Source organism: Manis javanica, chromosome 2 (assembly GCF_040802235.1).
Source record: "Manis javanica isolate MJ-LG chromosome 2, MJ_LKY, whole genome shotgun sequence".
Taxonomy (NCBI): Eukaryota; Metazoa; Chordata; class Mammalia; order Pholidota; family Manidae; genus Manis; species Manis javanica.
The window spans coordinates 127,085,821-127,104,116 of NC_133157.1; positions in this window are offsets into that span (position 1 = coordinate 127,085,821).

Genomic DNA, 18,296 nt, shown 5'->3' on the forward strand with positions numbered 1-18,296 from the left:
TCAACAAGAGCTACTGCATCTCCATTTTAGGGTGCATCAAATCCATTTGACAAAATCAGTAGCTGTTGATTTGGAGTTTTGGTACATGTCCCCTCCCAAGACTCCTCATCTGTTTTTCCTGGCATCTAAATAATTACTTCAGCTGATGGACATACTGCATGAAATTGTTCTCTCCTGCTTAGGTTATGTTTTTGCTGTTTACCCTTCCACAGAACTTACTATTATTGTGTTTAAACCTATCCTCGGGGCCACTTTACATTTCCTGCAAAATTCTCAAAATGGCCTTTGCTGGAGTTCCTCATCTGTGTATGGCCTTGACTCTCCTTCGTCCTCAGCGCTGATTTTCATATTCCACCAGGCCTCTTGTTACACACTGGTTCAAACCACTCATCTATAGATCAGTCCGTAAGACCTTAAACACAGGGTTTGAGTCCCAAGTTTTTTACTCCTACTTATAATTTCCTTTCGGTTACCACTCACTACAAAGTGAAATTTGCATGAATCCCTTCTAACGCATTTCCTTTCTTGCTCATCTTACAGATAGCAGCTTGCCTCAGCCTACACACTAGCTGCCAAATGATTCCACATATACAAGAATTTATTTTTTGAAAGAAGAATTGGTTTTTTAGCCCATCATGTTCTCCTAGTGGCCAAGCCACAGTAGAAAACTTCTCTATAATAGAACTTGATATGAGAAATACTATTTACATATCTACCTCACCACTCAGCATGGCACATGATCGGCGTGGTCCACACTGGATGAACGAACTCCAAGCCTTGAATTATTGCCCCCACTGCAGCCACTAAATGTCATATGACCTTGAAAGAGACATTTGACCTTTGAATGACATAGGGTCGTCTTATGATGATCTTTGACCCCTATACTTATGAGATGGTTGGTTTGGTTTTTAACTCTAGGGGCACTAAGAGCTCCTTAGTCTAAGTTTAGTCTGAGCAAAACAGAGGAATTTGTAGGAGAGGTAAGAGCAGAAAGCTGGCTTTTTGATCAAGAAAAACAAGTGAAAAGAAGCTTGGATTCTTGGTGGAAAGGAGTGGCATTGGAGTGAATATTTTGCTACCATATATATGCATTCAGGGTGGTGGGGTCCAAAGTACACAGTGCCCTTCTCTCTATCCTAAAGGGAGAAGAATTCAAAGGCATCAGCATTGTCGTTCCAAATGGGCAATTATCTGCATGTGAATGTTCCTCACCACCCAGCGTACACATCAAGCCACTGCTCCATGAAGTGGAATTACCCCTTACCAAATGGTTCTTAAAACCTCTGGCTCTCCTGCCTTCCCTGACCCAAATTCACATAAATGTTTAAGCATCTTTTTCTAGGAGGGCTCAGGTAATTGCAAGTGCATGGACAGCTGTACAGTGTGTACACTGCACAAGGCAGTCGACCCAGGGGAAGGTGTGGGCTGAGATCCAGCTCATGCATTGCTTGTCACACCCTAAGCCCTGGTACTGGCTTGAGTCCATGTGGAAGAAAAGGTACCTTTTCCTTCAAGCACAGACGCAGTCTGTTTGCCAATCCATGTGCCTGTGGGCCTGAGGATGTCCAGAGGGGCACCCACAGAGGTTCACACAGAAGTTCAGTACAAACTAGTGGAAGCCCTGGATGATTGTCCGAAAGTGAGTGCATATAGGTGTACATGCATGTGTGTGGGTGTTTTTGGGGGGATCGGTGGGGGAGGTTGCCTTAGGGTCCTGCATACCTGGTCAGTTTACTTCATTCCTTTGCATGACCTGAGGGTGCACCTTTCCTTCCTTAGCTTTTTCTTAGGCATCTCACTCAAATGTTCTCCAGATAATCAGAATATTTATGCCCTAACTCCTCCTTTTCTTTTCTCTTAAACCCATCCCTTCTGATTACCTCCTCTTCTCCCTAAGGTGTGCCACTTTTCCCTGGAGAATGATTCAGTGTTCATACCCTGCTCCCTGCTCCCACCTTACATTTTGCATATTCCAAAGCTTAGGCATTTGCAGAATGCCAAGGTGTTTATCAGTTACCAATTGCTGCATAATGAATTACTCAAAACTCAAAGGTTTAAAACAACAAATATTTTGTTTGTAGAATCCAAAAGTGGCTTAGCTGGATCACTCATAAGTTGTGATTAAGCTGTCAGCCAGGACAAGATTCAACAGAGACTGCCAAGCTCACCCACATGGCTGGCAGCAGGTCGAAGTTCCTCTCTCACTGTTGCTTGGAGGCTTTAGTTCTCTCTCCAAAGGGGGCTGACAATGTGGCAGCTTGCACCCCTCAAAAGCCCAAGATTTAGGAGAGAAAGGGAGCCGGCAGGTGCAAGAGTGCCCAAGAGAGAAGCTGCAGTCTTTTAGGACCTGATCTGAGAAGTGACGTGTCACTTCTGTCAAACACACTGGCCACACAGACCAGCTCTGGGACAAACTGGGGAAGGGGAATTCCATGAGGCCATGAATACCAGGGCCCTTCAGGGGCCAATGTGAAGGCTGGCTCCGATAGCCGCAATCCTCTGCCCGGTGTTTACATGTTCTCCAGAGAAGGCAGGGTGCATACGTGCGTACGTTATCCATGTAGAAGTTCAGCACACTATAAAGTGGATCCTGGTTTTTTTCTCATTTTGAAGATGAGAAAGCTGAGGTTTAGAAAGATTAAGCAATTCACATACAATCACAAAACTAATAGTGGTTAGACTCACGTCCATTCTTTCCCTCATGCAAGGTCTTCCTATTTTGTGCACAGTGTTTTCCTCTGCCCTCCAGTCCATCCTGTATAACTCACTAGTGTTATCTTTCTTCTCAAAATGTCTAAAAATGCCTTTCAAAAAGAAAGAAGAAAAATAAACAAAAAAACAAAAAACAGAAAACAAAAATTTAAAATAAAATTTTTTTTAATGTCTTTCAACTGAATAGAGGATAAAATCCCATCTCCCCATAATAGCATGTAAACTCTTCTATAGTTTTATTACAACCAACCATGATTGTTGATTTTATTTGTCGACCTGGCTGGGACATAGTGCCCAGCTAGTTGGCTAAATATTATTCTGTATATGTCTGTGAGGGTGCTTTCGGATGAAAGCAAAAATCAGTGGACTTGGAGTAAAGCAGACTGCTCTTCCAAATGTGGGTGGGCCACATCCAATCAGTCAAAGGATGGAATAGAACAAATATTTGGCCTATCTGAACAAGAGGCAATTTCCAGCAGAAGGCTTTAGGATTTCCCAAGCAGCTCGGCTCTTCCTGGCTCCCCAGCAGACAGCCTCCGGACTCAGCGGCAACTCTCCCCGGCATCTGCTGCCTGCCGGCCTCCGTCGGATCTTGGACTTCCCAAGACTTCACAATTACACGAGCCAGTTCCTTAAAATACATATATGTCTTATTTATACATACACATACACATACATTGTATTGGTTCCACTTCTCCACGGAACAGAAAATAAAGGTAAGGTTGCTGAGCAACACAAAGATCCAGATATGATTCAAAGACTCTGAGGTGAGAAGACAGAACAGACAGGGAGCTCCCAGCCACTTGCCGAGAAGTCCATCCCTGCTTACCTGTATAGCAACCACTTGGCAATGAACTTACTCTCCTTTGGGAAGATTTTTGTTTTCTTCCAGTAGGATTTTTCTTAAAAGTGATATTAATTCAGGAAGACCTTTATTAGAAACACCAAGGACACAACCCTCTCCCTACAAGTTCTTCCTTACCCCTCTGTCCCATGCCCGGGAAGTATTTTCCCAAACTAGCTTAGGGAGCATGGCTATGCCACCTTGACAAAAATATTCCATTACCTCTCAGTGACCTTTCTCTGAGACTTAGAAATGGAGTGTTTCAACTATAGGTCAGGCACTGGATGACTTTACTGGTGCTCCCTGAGAGACAAGGCTGATGAATAGCATTTGAACCCTGTTTCCCTAATCCTTCAGGCAGAATTAGAGGCTCTCCATAAGGGTAATCCTGAATGATTCATGGTGCCTGCTTCAGCACAGCCCCACATCATATAAATACAAATTGACAGTTTGCACACAGCAGCTTCATGACGGTATTTACTTAAAATCCTCTCAAGTACACTCCCAATGGCTGCAATGGGGACAGCTCTCTGTTTAAGGCTAACAAAGAGGCACCAACTTGTGATATCCAGCCGTCAGATTTGCAGGAACACAGGAGCCACTGAATATTTGGCTCCCTTTTTGTGCCACCTCACACTCATCTCCCACTGGGTCAGGCAATGGGTTTGTTAATTCCTTGCAAGTATAATCCATTAGGCAAACAAACAAACAGAATAAAGGTAGTAAGCGGAGACCTTTGGATAACCCTCTTGGCCATCTTGAAATTTCGAGGGCTTCAATGGTGAAACAAAAATCGTGGCTACAGAATAGTAAGAGAGATGGGAAGCAATTGGGCTACCAGTAATGCAGGAGAGTTTGAGATAATTCAGAGCACCAAAAAAAGCCCTATGTGGTGAATGTGTAAAGAGGGAAAACTCATTTAAAGGCCCCCAAGAAAAAACTGAATTCCATTGTTTTCCAAAAGGATTCTTGATAGATAATGAAACCAGTAGGCAGATATCAACTGTTATTGATCTGTGTCTGTGTTTTCAACACTGGCAACCCCACTACTTCAAAGAACATGTCAAAAACAGACACATTTTTCACTTAGAGCAATATTAAGGTCACCCTCGCAGCACCATCCTGACAGCTAACCCAGGACTCAGGAGGAGAAAACGTGAAGGAGGCTTTGGAAAAGGGTGGAACTCGTGTAAATAAAAGCAGTGGGAGCCCACACTGCCTCAGCATCAGCTTTCACGCAGGCCTCTTTGGTGGACCAACGTGGTGTGAAGTAATCTCTTTAATGGTCGTGGGAAGACCTGATTTCCTTTGTGTGTAAGCCCATTGTGTGTTTCCTTGAGAGGACTCCCCTTCTCCTTCCTGGCTTTCTCTGAGGTTCACCCTAATGCTTCACCCTTTCTTGTCCAGAGCATGAAGTAGCGCCCTTTGGAGACTGCGGAGGAAAGAAATCCACCCAAGCAGATGGAGAGCTGGGAAAGCTCTGGACCAAAGGCTGACAGGAAGGAAACTCCCTTCTCCAGGTCACCTGTTTTTGCACCTTTGGGTATGACCTTCTCTGTGTTTACAGTAGGCATGATATTATTTTATTCTATTATTAATTGGTAATCAATTCACTTCAACCACTTGCCCTTTGGCTCATATACCCTATCCTGAAATTTAGAAGGTAGAGCAAAAAACTAAAGGCTCTGGAATAGTCACAGAGATGGGAAAGAATGAGCTACTAATCACATGCTAAGTGGCAGCTACCTAGAGCACTTAGAGAGCAGAAATATATGTTGTTGATACAGCACCACACCAAGGCTCTACAACTTGTTTACTTCATTCTTTTTTTTTTGGTATCATTAATCTACAATTACATGAAGAACATTATGTTTACTAGGCTCCCCCCTTCACCAAGTCCCCCCCACAAACCCCATTACAGTCACTGTCCATCAGCAAAGTAAGATGCTGTAGAATCACTACTTGTCTTCTCTGTGTTACACAGCCCTCCCAGTGCCCCTCCCACATTATATATGCTATTTGTAATGCCCTCTTTCCTTTCCCCCCACCCCTCATCCTTCCCTTCCCCCCCATCCTCCCCAGTCCCTTTCCCTTTGGTAACTGTTAGTCCATTCTTGGATTCTGTGAGTCTGCTGCTGTTTTTGTTCCTTCAGTTTTTCTTTGTTCTTATACTCCACAGATGAGTGAAATCATTTGGTACTTGTCTTTCTCTACCTGACTTCTTTCACTGAGTATAATACCCTCTAGCTCCATCCATGTTGTTGAAAATGGTAGGATTTGTTTTCTTCTTATGGCTGAATAATATTCCATTGTGTATATGTACCACATCTTCTTTATCCATTCATCTACTGATGGACACTTAGGTTGCTTCCATTTCTTGGCTATTAAAAATGGTGCAGCGACAAACATAGGGGTACATCTGTCTTTTTCAAACTGGGCTGCTGCATTCTTAGAGTAAATTCCTAGAAGTGGAATTCCTGGATCAAATGGTATTTCTATTTTGAACTTTTTGAGGAACCTCCATACTGCTTTCCACAATGGTTGAACTAATTTACATTCCCACCAGCAGTGTAGGAGGGTTCCCCTTTCTCCACAACCTCGCCAACATTTGTTGTTGTTTGTCTTTTGGATGGTGGCGATCATTACTGGTGTGAGGTGATATCTCCTTGTGGTTTTAATTTGCATTTCTCTGATGACAAGCAATGTGGAGCATCTTTTCATGTGTCTGTTGGCCATCTGAATTTCTTCTTTGGAGAACTGTCTGTTCAGCTCCTCTGCCCATTTTTTAATTGGATTATTTGCTTTTTGTTTGTTGAGGTGTGTGAGCTCTTTATATATTTTGGATGTCAAACCTTTCTCGGATCTGAGATTTATGAATATGTTCTCCCATATTGTAGGGTCCCTTTTTGTTCTATTGATGGTGTCCTTTGCTGTACAGAAGCTTTTCAGCTTGATATAGTCCCATTTGTTCATCTTTGCTTTTGTTTTCCTTGCCCAGGGAGATATGTTCATGAAGAAGTCACTCATGTTTATGCCCAAGAGATTTTTGCCTATGTCTTTTTCTAAGAGTTTTATGGTTTTATGACTTACATTCAGGTCTTTGATCCATTTCGTATTTACTTTTGCATATGGGGTTAGATAGTGATCCAGTTTCATTCTCTTACATGTTGCTGTCCAGTTTTGCCAGCACCAACTGTTGAAGAGGCTATCATTTTCCCACTGTATGTCCATGGCTCCTTTATCGAATATTAATTGACCATATATGTTTGGGTTAATGTCTGGAGTCTCTATTCTGTTCCACTGGTCTGTGGGTCTGTTCTTGTACCAGTACCAAATTGTCTTGATTACTGTGGCTTTGTAGTAGAGCTTGAAGTTGGGGAGTGAGATTCCCCCAACTTTATTCTTCCTTCTCAGGATTGCTTTGGCTATTCGGAGTCTTTGGTGGTTCCATATGAATTTTTGAAGTATTTGTTCCAGTTCGTTGAAGAATGTAGTTGGTAATCTGATAGGGATTGCATTGAATCTTTATATTGCTTTGGGCAGGATGGCCATTTTGACTATATTAATTCTTCCTAGCCAAGAGCATGGGATGAGTTTCCATTTGTTAGTGTCTTCTTTAACTTCTCTTACGAGTGTCCTGCAGTTTTCAGGGTATAGGTCTTTCACTTCCTTGGTTAGGTTTATTCCTAGGTATTTTATTATTTTTGATGCAGTTGTAAATGGAATTGTTTTCCTGATTTCTCTTTCTATTAATTCATTGTTAGTGTATAGGAAAGCCACAGATTTCTGTGTATTAATTTTGTATCCTGCAACTTTGCTGTATTCCGATATCAGTTCTAGTAGTTTTGGAGTGGAGTCTTTAGGGTTTTTTATGTACAATATCATGTCATCTGCAAATAGTGACAGTTTAACTTCTTTACCAATCTGGATTCCTTGTATTTCTTTGTTTTGTCTAATTGCCATGGCTAGGCCCTCCAGTACTATGTTAAATAATAGTGGGGAGAGTGGGCATCCCTGTCTTGTTCCCGATCTCAGAGGAAAAGCTTTCAGCTTCTTTCTGTTTAGTATGATGTTGGCTGTGGGTTTGTCATATATGGCCTTTATTATGTTGAGGTACTTGCCCTCCATACCCATTTTGTTGAGAGTTTTTATCATGAATGGATGTTGAATTTTGTCAAATGCTTTTTCAGCATCTATGGTGTTTACTTCATTCTTAAGGATGCATAAGCAATCTCTTGAGTGACACTGATGATCCGGGCACCTCTTTTTTCTGATTTGTTGTATTCACTCATGGCTCAATTGGTGTGAATGGACAAATGGGCAGTCATAAATATATAGGTTACAGTAACTGTACTCATGGGAAAAGTGACCACAATTTTTTGTTTATCTTTTTTATTTTACATTTATGCTTTACAATTTTACCTTTCCCTAGTGAGTACTTACAGTATCTAGTCTAACAGAGCCTATAGACAAAATAACCAAAAACACAATATCCTTTTAGTCTAAAAAAAAAACTTCAGGCAAATGAGAAGGTAAGCTACAGGCTGAGAGAAACGATTTGTGAAAAAATTCTTCAAATGCAATGATTAAGGCAAGAAACAACCTGATTAAAAAATGGGACAAAGACCTTAAGAAACCCTTTCACCAAAGCAGATATGCCGATGGAAAATAAGCATTTGCAAAGGTGCTCCACATCATAAGCCAGCAGGGAAATGCAAATGGAAGCAAGGAGATGCCACTCCACACCTATTAAGACAAAGTCTGGCACACTGACACTACAAAATGCTGGTGATGATGTGGGACAGCAGCAGCTCTCATCCACAGGTGGTGGGACTGCAAGATAGTGCAGCTGCTTCAAGACACAGCTTGGTGGCTTCTTACAAAACTAAATATACAGCATTTCCACACTGCCAAGCAATTACACTCCTCGGTATTTACTCAAAGGGACTGAAAACTTACATCCACACCAAAACCTGCACATAGATGTTACAGCAGCTTTATTCATAGTTGCCAAAATTTGGAACTTCCAGGTGATGGAATATTATGCAGCAATAAAAAAGAAATAAGCTTAGTTAAGTCCAGAAAAGACATGGAGAAACCTTAAATGCTTATTTAAGTGAAAGAAGCCAGTCTGAAAAGGCCACATACACGATGCCAGCTGAAAAAGGCAAAACTTTGGAGATGGGAGATCAGTGGTTGCCAGAGGCTGGGCGTGGACAAGCGGGAGGGATGAACAGGGGGTGCACAGAGGATTTCCAGGGCAGTGAACTACTCTGCAGGACCTGTAATGGTGGGCATGTGTCATCATCCACTTGTCCAAGCCCTAGAATGTACAACACTGAGAGGGGCCCTGATGTCAACTATGGACCCTGGGTGATAATGACACATCACATCAGTGTAGGTTCACCAATTATAATAAACATCCCAACTGACAGGGGAGGTGGACAACAGTGGAGCCTGTGCAGGGGCAGAGGATATATGGGAAATTCCCATAACTTTCATTCAATTTAGCTGTGAACCTTAAACTACTCTTAAAAGGTAAAATCTTGAAATAAAAAATGGATATGACAGTCTATGGGCATTTAGACTGTTTCTGCAAATGAAGTAGTAGGAACATGTTCACATCCGATGGCAAGGGTCAGACCCTTAAATAATTGAAGAAGCTGGGTTTCCTGATCTAGAAGGTATCTGTATATTCCTAAGCTTACAGTAAAGCCACCTCAGTCGTAAACAAAATTCATTTGATATGTGCAGAGCCTCCTGTGTGTCTTCATGTCCTTCTCTGAATCCTTCCTTGGGGGTCTAAATGCCTGTAGTGCTCAGTCACCCACATGCTCATGAATGGCCTCTCAGTGGGCAAAGGCCCCTAAACTGTGTCATCCTCTGCCTGCTCCTCAAAGAGGAGAGCAGCCCAGAAGATAAGGGGAAAGCCCCATGCCTGTGGCACTACTTTAAACCTACTGTGGGAAACTTCCTATTTATTCCTCAAAAACCAACTTGTAGAGTGGACCCTCAGAAAATTTAGGCAAGCCTACTTTCTGACCCTGGAGCCCTTCATGACTAATGTAATACAGTCATCGCTAAGCTCTGCTATAATTAACAAGCTGACAATTTCGCCATAACACATCCCTGGCCTGGGATTCTGGATGACACAGAAAGTGCCATTGGAGGAAATCCTTTGGGATGCCCGGGAAGAAGAACTCCAAGGAAAAAAAGGTGAGTCAAACATGGTGTCATGAAAATGTTATCCACCTCCCCTATCAGTTGGGTGTCATGCATTCTCTCTCTCTCCTTTAAATTATAAAGTGTGAGCTCAAGTTTTCAAAGTAACCTCTTATGTGAAAAGCTCTGAAGGCATAGGCTGTAAGATTTGGAAGGAAGAGAAAGGGAAATAAGAGAGGTGAAATCTAAGGACAGTGAGAGCCAGAAATGGAATTGCCCACAACACAGACGAGGAAAGCTAAACAGAGAAGCACCTATGTCTTCATTCACCATGAAACACCCAGAAAAGGGGAATGTGGCTGACAGAGGGAATTTTGGCTTCTTGTACCTTTTCCTGACTTTTGTTCATTTTAAGTACTTTTTCTCCTCAGTTGCTGACAAGGCAACTAACAAGGGAATTGAGTAGCCATGCCATGCTCCATATCTCAGGGAAAAGAGAGGAGTGGGTGCTGAGAAGATAGAACCAATGAGAACAATAGAGTCAATGTTTTCTTGGCTGGAATGTAACCGTGATCATGTCAGATGGTCTTAAGACACAGTAGACAAATTTGGCCACCTCGAACTCTTTAATAGTTCGAACCTTTGAGTTTGTTTTGGGAAAGCACCAACTCCAGCCATTCTCAAAGTGTCCCCTCCAACATTTCCTGATTTAGTTACAGTCCTTCCCTCCTAGTCACTCAAAATATTTATTTTCCAAGCAGGTAGAGTGTGATACTTGGAAGAGCAGAGCAATTTACAGTTAAATAGATAATTAAACGACATTTCAAAGTACAAGGAAAAAAATGTCACAATGGCAGCATGAATGGTGTTTTCTTTCCTATATATCATGGGGTATGAGTCACCCCAGCCTAGAGGTTGACCTGAATTCTGGCATAATTGCATATATAAAATTTTGGATTTCAGCCCACAGTAGAAGTTACCCTTCTTACTGCAGCTGCTTCCCTTTGGGGTAGGGCAATCTCTAATTCTAAACAGAGAGGCATTCCTGGCAGGATCTGATTCAATACCGCATGGGTGGGAAGGACGGGGCTACAGGTACACCAGGAGAGAGGTCCACTTCCACCAAGGCTCTCTGTTGCCAGCAGCAAGCCCACACTGACTGGCCTCAGCAGAAAGTTTATTAAGGCCCTTCACTAGCTCAGAGAAGCTCCCAGAGGGCCAGAGAATCAGGTTCAAAAGCTACCTAGCCAAGAAAATCCCTAGATCTGGACCAATGTGAGATCTCTGCTGGACCAATGTGAGAATTCTGGGAAGGCTGGCTTCCCACCAGCAGCTCAGCCTCCAGGGAGGCCTAGCATCTCCATGACCCCAAAACCAGCTTGGTGCCAGCCACCTTGTCTTTTAAATCTGAGTCTCCCATGTGGCTGGGTCTCACTGACAAAACCCTAGCTCAGAGGGCAACTCCTGACTCTACCTTAGAGAGGCAGAAGTCACAATGTGGGAAGTAATCTCTCTGCTGTAAAGAAATGAGCTGTCGAGACACGAGGCATGGAGACATGGTGCATTTTCAGTTGCAAATTCACAGTAACACTGTGACTATGTGTGAAATATCATCTCTCTCATTATTCTAGACCTTTAATTGATTCTCATCTATTCAAATAGTCATTCTTTCCCATGTGACTGTACATTGATGGTGGGAAGGAATCTTGTTTTGTTTGCAAATTTATCCAGAGCAAATAAAACACACCCTAGCACATAGTAGGTGCTCAGTAAGTATTTGTTGAATGAATGAATTCATTTAACTAATATTGACTTCATGTCTCTCTAGATGTGAGGTCATATAAATAAACCAAGGAGAATGCCAGGATGTTGCCTTCTGGGCCCAGGTCTGCACAGAGGAAGCACCTGACCAAGAGTGCAGAAGTCCTTGCTCTGGTTTTGGGAAGAGATGGCATTCTGGAAGGATGCCCTGGAGGGTCAGTAAATTAGCCAACAAGGCAGGAGGGCATTGAGGCCAAAGGAAAGAATGGCTTATACAAAAGCCCAGGCTTAAGAGAGTCTGGAGTTTCAAGGAGCTCAGTGCAGAGGTCTGTGGGTTATATTCAGCCTCTGGGTTTCTACTCACTCACAAGGTCACACCTAGGGCAAGAGGAAAAACAAAGCCAGGTTGCAGTGGAAAACCAAAAATTAACATAATGTTCTCCTCCAAAACCCTGCTGGGCATGAAGCTGTCATTTCCAGCAAATCAGTGATGGGTCATATGGCCTTCTCTAGATTAGTAGTGGACAGTGTCTGTCACTTTCAAACAGCCAGACCTCAGAAACCTGGGAACTCATTGCCCACCGCATATGGGCACATCGTGACCAGTAGTGGTTCTTTGATAAGAAAACAAACACCCCAATTTTAAAAGTGGGCGAAAGATCTGAACAGGCACCTCATCAAAGAAGATAAACAATTGGAAACTAAACATATGGGAAGATGCTCCACATCAGATGTCATCAGAGAACTACCAACTAAAACAAGAATGAAACACCACTACATATCTGTTAAGACTGTTAAAAAGTTTTAAATGACGATATCAAATACTGGTAAGGACAGGAAGCAACAGGAACCCTCATTCATTGCTGGTGGGAATGCAAAATGGTGTAGCCACTTTGGAAGACAGTTTGGGGGTTTCTTACAAAACATAACATGCACAGGTGCTCCCTGGTATTTACCCAGATGAGTTGAAAACTTATGACCACACAAAAATCTACACACGGATGTTTATAGCAGCTTTATTCCTAATTGCCAAAAACTGAAAGCAATCAAGATGTGCTGCGGTAGGTGAATGGATATTAAATAGTGGTCCGTATAGACAATGGGATATTATTTAACATTAAAAAGAAGTGAGTTACGAAGTTACAAAAAAGCATGAAGGGAGCTTAAACGCATGTTGCTTGGTGCAAGAAGCCAGTCTGAAAAGTCTGTATGCTGTGCAGTTCCAACTCCAGGACATTCTGGAAGAGGCACAACTATGGAGACAATATAAAGAACAGCAGTTGCCAGGGGTTGGGAAGGAAAGGGAAAGGTGAACAGGTGGAGCACAGAGGGCTTATAGGACAGTGAACTATTCTGGTGATACTGTAATGGTGGATCCATGTACTTACACATTTGTCCAAGCCCACAGAATGGACACAGAAGTGACCCTAATGCAAACTATAGGGAAAAGTTATTCTTCATTCATTCTTTCACAACCATTCATTCCACAGCTACAGACATCCATACAATCCCATAAAGCAATATGGTTCACGATATTTAATTCATGCCCCTTAGATAATCTGATTTAAAAGTCCAAACAAATTCCACACCAAGACTAAAAATAAACTGAGCCACGGTTATTTTTAATATGCTGTTTCGAACCACCAGGGGCCTGGTCCATCAGGGATTTGAACATACCCACATTCTAAGCAGTTCCCCCTTGTCTGCCCCACTTCTGCCTTCATGGCAACCCTGGTACACAGGACGTCTCCACCCGCCGCAGCTACGGGCAACATGCAAACAGGAATTATTCAGAAAAAAGGAGCCATCACCAACTGAAACTAGAAGGTGGTATCTAGGGTTGGGATTTAAGGAGGGGTAGGATTTCAAGAGCAGAAATGGGGAAAAGAACATCCATAAATAGAGAGTGGCAGGAGAAACACACAGAGGTGAGTCACTGCAGATCATAAACGGGAAAGCTGAACTGCCTTGTCTGACGAGAACAAACTGTGTGTGTCAGCACCTAGCACAGTGTCCTCCACATAATAAAAATTCATCGAACTTTTGTGGGTGAATAAATGAGTTTATTGGGGTTTGAATGAAGAAAAGAAAACCAGATTGCTATGAGATAGCAGAAAGCCTTAAACATGAGTAAAAAAGTTGGATTTGTGATTATAATAGGAACACAAAGGGGTTTTGAAGAGGGATGTGGTGTCACCACATTTGTGTGCTTTAGAAAATGTATCTAGCCACTTTCTGTGGGATGGAGAAAAGCCTGAGGAAACAGAGTAGATAGAAGTCTATGCATCAGAGTAACACTGAGAGTTTGGTTTGCATTATCTTTTACATCGCACTTTATTATACAATTGTTGTCTTAAGGGTCTTTCCCGAAAAGATGTGGAGAGACAGAATATCTGTACATATAATTTAAACACATTCCTTTTTCCATAGTTACTCATAGACTCATTTTTATTGTACCTTGCTTTCCAGTTTTGAAAATAATACATTTATTGCAAAGAATGTGCCAGATACCAAAAAACAATTTAATCTTCTGAAACGTTATCACATATAGAAAATCTATACATATTAGTGTATATTGTTATGATTGTTATGAAACACACATATGCACACACATAAGCAGATCACTTTCCACATAGCTATTTCATGATCTAGATCTTCTATAAAAAAAGAATAGCTTTGATTTTTTTATAATTTCAAAGGTACTATATGCTTAAAAAAACAAAAATAGTGAAAACTCTAAAGAAGAAAAATAAAACTACTTATAATCCCACCACTGAATAAAAACTGCTGCTGTCACTATTCTGCTGTTGTACCTAAGTTTTCCTCCTCTTCATATAGAGAAGTGATTGATGATAAAGATATACAGACATATTTTTTAAATGTGATAATGCTTCATTCTTTTGTAATCTGTTTTATCTAACAATGTAATAAAAGGCACATCTCCCCATGTTAAAAATTCTTTTACAACATTTTTTAATGACTGCAGTGCACACGATTTTATCACGCCATTGTTCCATTCATTTATTTAACAATTCATTTATCATTGTACTTAGTTTGTAATTTTTTGCTGTTACAATCAACACTATAGTGACCATGACTATCAATTATTCTTGCTTAAATTCAAGGTGAAGTTTCTTAGGATAAACTTATGAAGATAAAATTGTTCAATCAAAGAACATCACTCTACTCATATTTTAATTCTAAATGAAAACTTGGTCTTGTTCTTAGTGGGACCTCAAGGTTATTAAACACTTCCAATCCATCTCAGCACCTCACCAGTAAAATTTAAAAGGGTGCAAAGAAATCAGTAATCAAGACAAAACGATGTTAAAACAATGTTTTTAAGTAAAAATTAATGTCAGGAAATGTATGCGGAATGAAGTATGAAAACATACAGAAAGACAGAGTCATTCATTTTTTAATTTTAATTTTTTTTGATGTTGCATTAATGTATTCTTTTTCTAGGTTACTGGTTTTTGTGCCCAAGGCACATGCTTTGCTTCCTGCCCCTGGTCCCAACCCTAAAGGAAGCCTTGTCTCATGTGCCTGTGGTAATCAAGTCTGTCCCAGGCAGGGGAAGAAAGTGGGAAGAGCAGAATTTTCCTCCAGCCCTGGGAAGGTCTGAGGCACAGAGGCTCTTCCTCCCTCCACCAGAGGAGACTCCCCTGCTGCCCAAACTTAGAGAATGAAAAATACAGGATGCCCAGTGCAATGTGAATTTCAGGTAAGCAAGGAATACTTTTTTAGTATAAGTATGGCCTGTGCAATACATGGGACATACATGTATTCTTCTTAAAACCCAAACTACTTAATCTTTGTCTGAAATGCAAATTAAACTGGGCAGCCTATATTTTCTCTGCAACCCTGCCTCCTCCTCTGCTCCCCACCCCTAACCCAGGACAAGTTTCTACCCACCCTGAGAGAGATGGTCACTCGGAAGGCCCATAGCAAGAACAAAAGAAATAAAAATAACAAATGAACAGCAAACCAGCCCAGCATGGAAAGAATGTTATTGCACATTTGCTGACAGAGACTGAGGGAGATTTCCAACATCAACAAGGAAATTTAATCTCTCCTTTGCAAAAGCTTCCCCGTGCTAATTTGTTAACTGCTCATGTAGAGACACAGACCCAAGTGCATTTTATTGAACTTCTTTTTTCTTATATTATGCAAATCAAAGCAATCCCTGCTGATAAGTGCAGCAAGAGATACCCAGAATGGAGCAGCCCAGGCTACACCCCCCGGCTCAAAGCTGTTTCAGAAACTGATCAAGCCAATCAAACTTAGCTTCTTTTTCCCAACCAAATAGATTGTTTAGGCAACCAACTTCATGAGCACTTCAGTCACGAGTTGTGCATTTTGCCATAGTGTTGAGACCCAAACTCAATGGGGGTTTGCCTGTGAATGTTCATTTCTGTCCTGCAGCCTGTTCTCTGCCTCCCAGGTAGGAGGCAGGAGGATCATAAAGCCCCAGAAGAAAACGGCCCTAACACAGATTCCTCTGTGGCTCAAGAGAAAGGCCAACGCACGTTTTTCTTCCGTCCACAACATCAGAGAACATGCTGTGTCATCTAGCAGACTGAAAGAAGGCAGAATGGTTTTCGTTTAAAAATAATAATTTTTCAATCAAGGCTCTTCTTTCTGCTCACCAAATCCCAGCGACTGCTATGTGCGGTATTGAGCACAATTACAGCTTGTAAACTTGATCTGCTTCCCAAAGAGATGTGCCTTGTTGATAAAGATTTAAGCCGAAGATTAGCTGCAAAAAAAGGTCCCCCTCCTCTCTCTCTCTCTCTCTCTAATAATGTTTATTTCTTTTGTCCTCTTTTTTTTCTATGTACTTTTTCCTTGTTGCAAAATTGGATCCATTCTTATATATGATTTTGTATCCTGTTCACATCTTTGCCTTTTACACTGGAAAAAATGCAAAATGAAGTAAGGCAAACAGAAAAAGACAAATACCCTCTGATCTCACATATAAGTGCAATCTAAAAAAATGAAACTCATAGAATAGGACATCAAACTAGTGGCAGACACAGGTGGGGAGGGAGCCATGGGAAGAAGAATTAAGTGAAAGTGCTCAAAAGGTACAAACTTCCAGCTATAAAATAAATAAGTTCTGAGGATGTAACATACAGCATGGTGACTATGGTTAAAAAGACTGCATTGCATATTTGAAGTTGCTAAGGGAGTAGATCTTAAAAATGCTCATCACAAGGGGAAAAATGTAATTATGTGAGGTGACAGGTGGTAACTAAACTTATAGTGGTCATCATTTTACAAACTATACATCTACCCAATCATTTGCTGTGCCCCTTCAAATCATACCATGTTATATATCAGTTATATGTCAATACAACAGGGGAGACAAAAGAAAAAGAAGGAACCCTGTGCTTATGAACACAACTTAACGCTGTAATGGGGAGACTCTGAATTATGTCAATAATGATATCCTTGCGCAAAACACCACCCGTCAAAACATCGGTCTCAAGCAATTGAAAAAGTCTCCCACTCAAAAAATTAGTTTCTGACTGTATTGTGGCCTTTACAAAATCAGCAAGATTTTTTATTTTTATGAACAGCCTTTCTGACAAGCCTAGTTTCCATGTGGCATCTTGGGTGTGTCTAAGAATCAAATCTATCAAAAGATAAAATTTCTTACCTTTGCATAAGTTCAGAGGAATTGGTTGTGAAGACAATTGCTAAAGAGAATTCAGAACACTGCTGTCTAGTGGCAGGTTAATTAAAATAAGCATCAAGCCCACTGATGCAACCTCTTAATACAATATTCACTATCTATCAACATTCCAGATTTTGCTTCCCAAAAAATTCCTCAATCATGTTTTACAATTTTAAATGATTTCAAAACATTCAGTTGTCTCCACTCTCTTCTGAGGTCCCAATAAAAATAACAGTAAAGAGATTTATTTTAAGGAATGAATTCACAAGAACAAAATAGTGGGAGAGGAGACAAAATTTGGAAGCTGGAAAATAAAAGGAAGAAGAGTGTGGGCTTAGGGTGGGCTTAGCAGATACAAGTGAACTGAATCACAAGCAGTACTATTGTATTGCAAAGTGCAGTAGCCTCCATCCTAAACCACAGTGGGGAAACCCAAGAAACTCATTTTATCACCCAAATGCCCAACAGCCTGAGGTGCTGCCTTTAGCTATCCATGGCAGTTGGAATGAAGACAGGGCTCTAAACAGGAAGGTACACCAAAATCTCTTAGAAGGAGAGACCCATGTTCTCTACAGCCAGGTAACTGTCGTTTTGCCACTGTCATGGAAATCTGAAGGTTTATTCTCTGCAGAAGTTAAAATAGAGGAATTTCTAGATTAGGCTACCTGGGACACAGTTGAAAGTGAGGGGTGCCATGAGAAAATAGACAAATTAAATTTGAAGGATACATTCTGCAGACTGAGACCCCCAGCCCTCCCTCACTCACTCAGCACACTGGCCTTGGGAGTTCTAAATTAACCTGGACACTAGAAGAGTGTCCTCTAGATAAATTGACAAGCCCATGAGGAAAATAACCTTAAAAATTGATGTGTTGATCCAGTCAGATCACAAATCCGCAGAGATATCTACTATCAACACCCACTCCTCATGAACAGAGAATCCAAGTTGCTTTTTTACCTTCCCACTCCGAAAGTATCAGCGGACACTCATGGTAAAAGCCTTTAAATGGAAATGCAGAGCCAAAACCAACAGAGAAAAGCAACAAACAGGAAAGAAAAAGTAAACAGAAAGATGAACACCTCAGAAACCATCCCTGATCTATAAGAGTATTCTTTTTTAAAAAGAAAAGAAAAAATA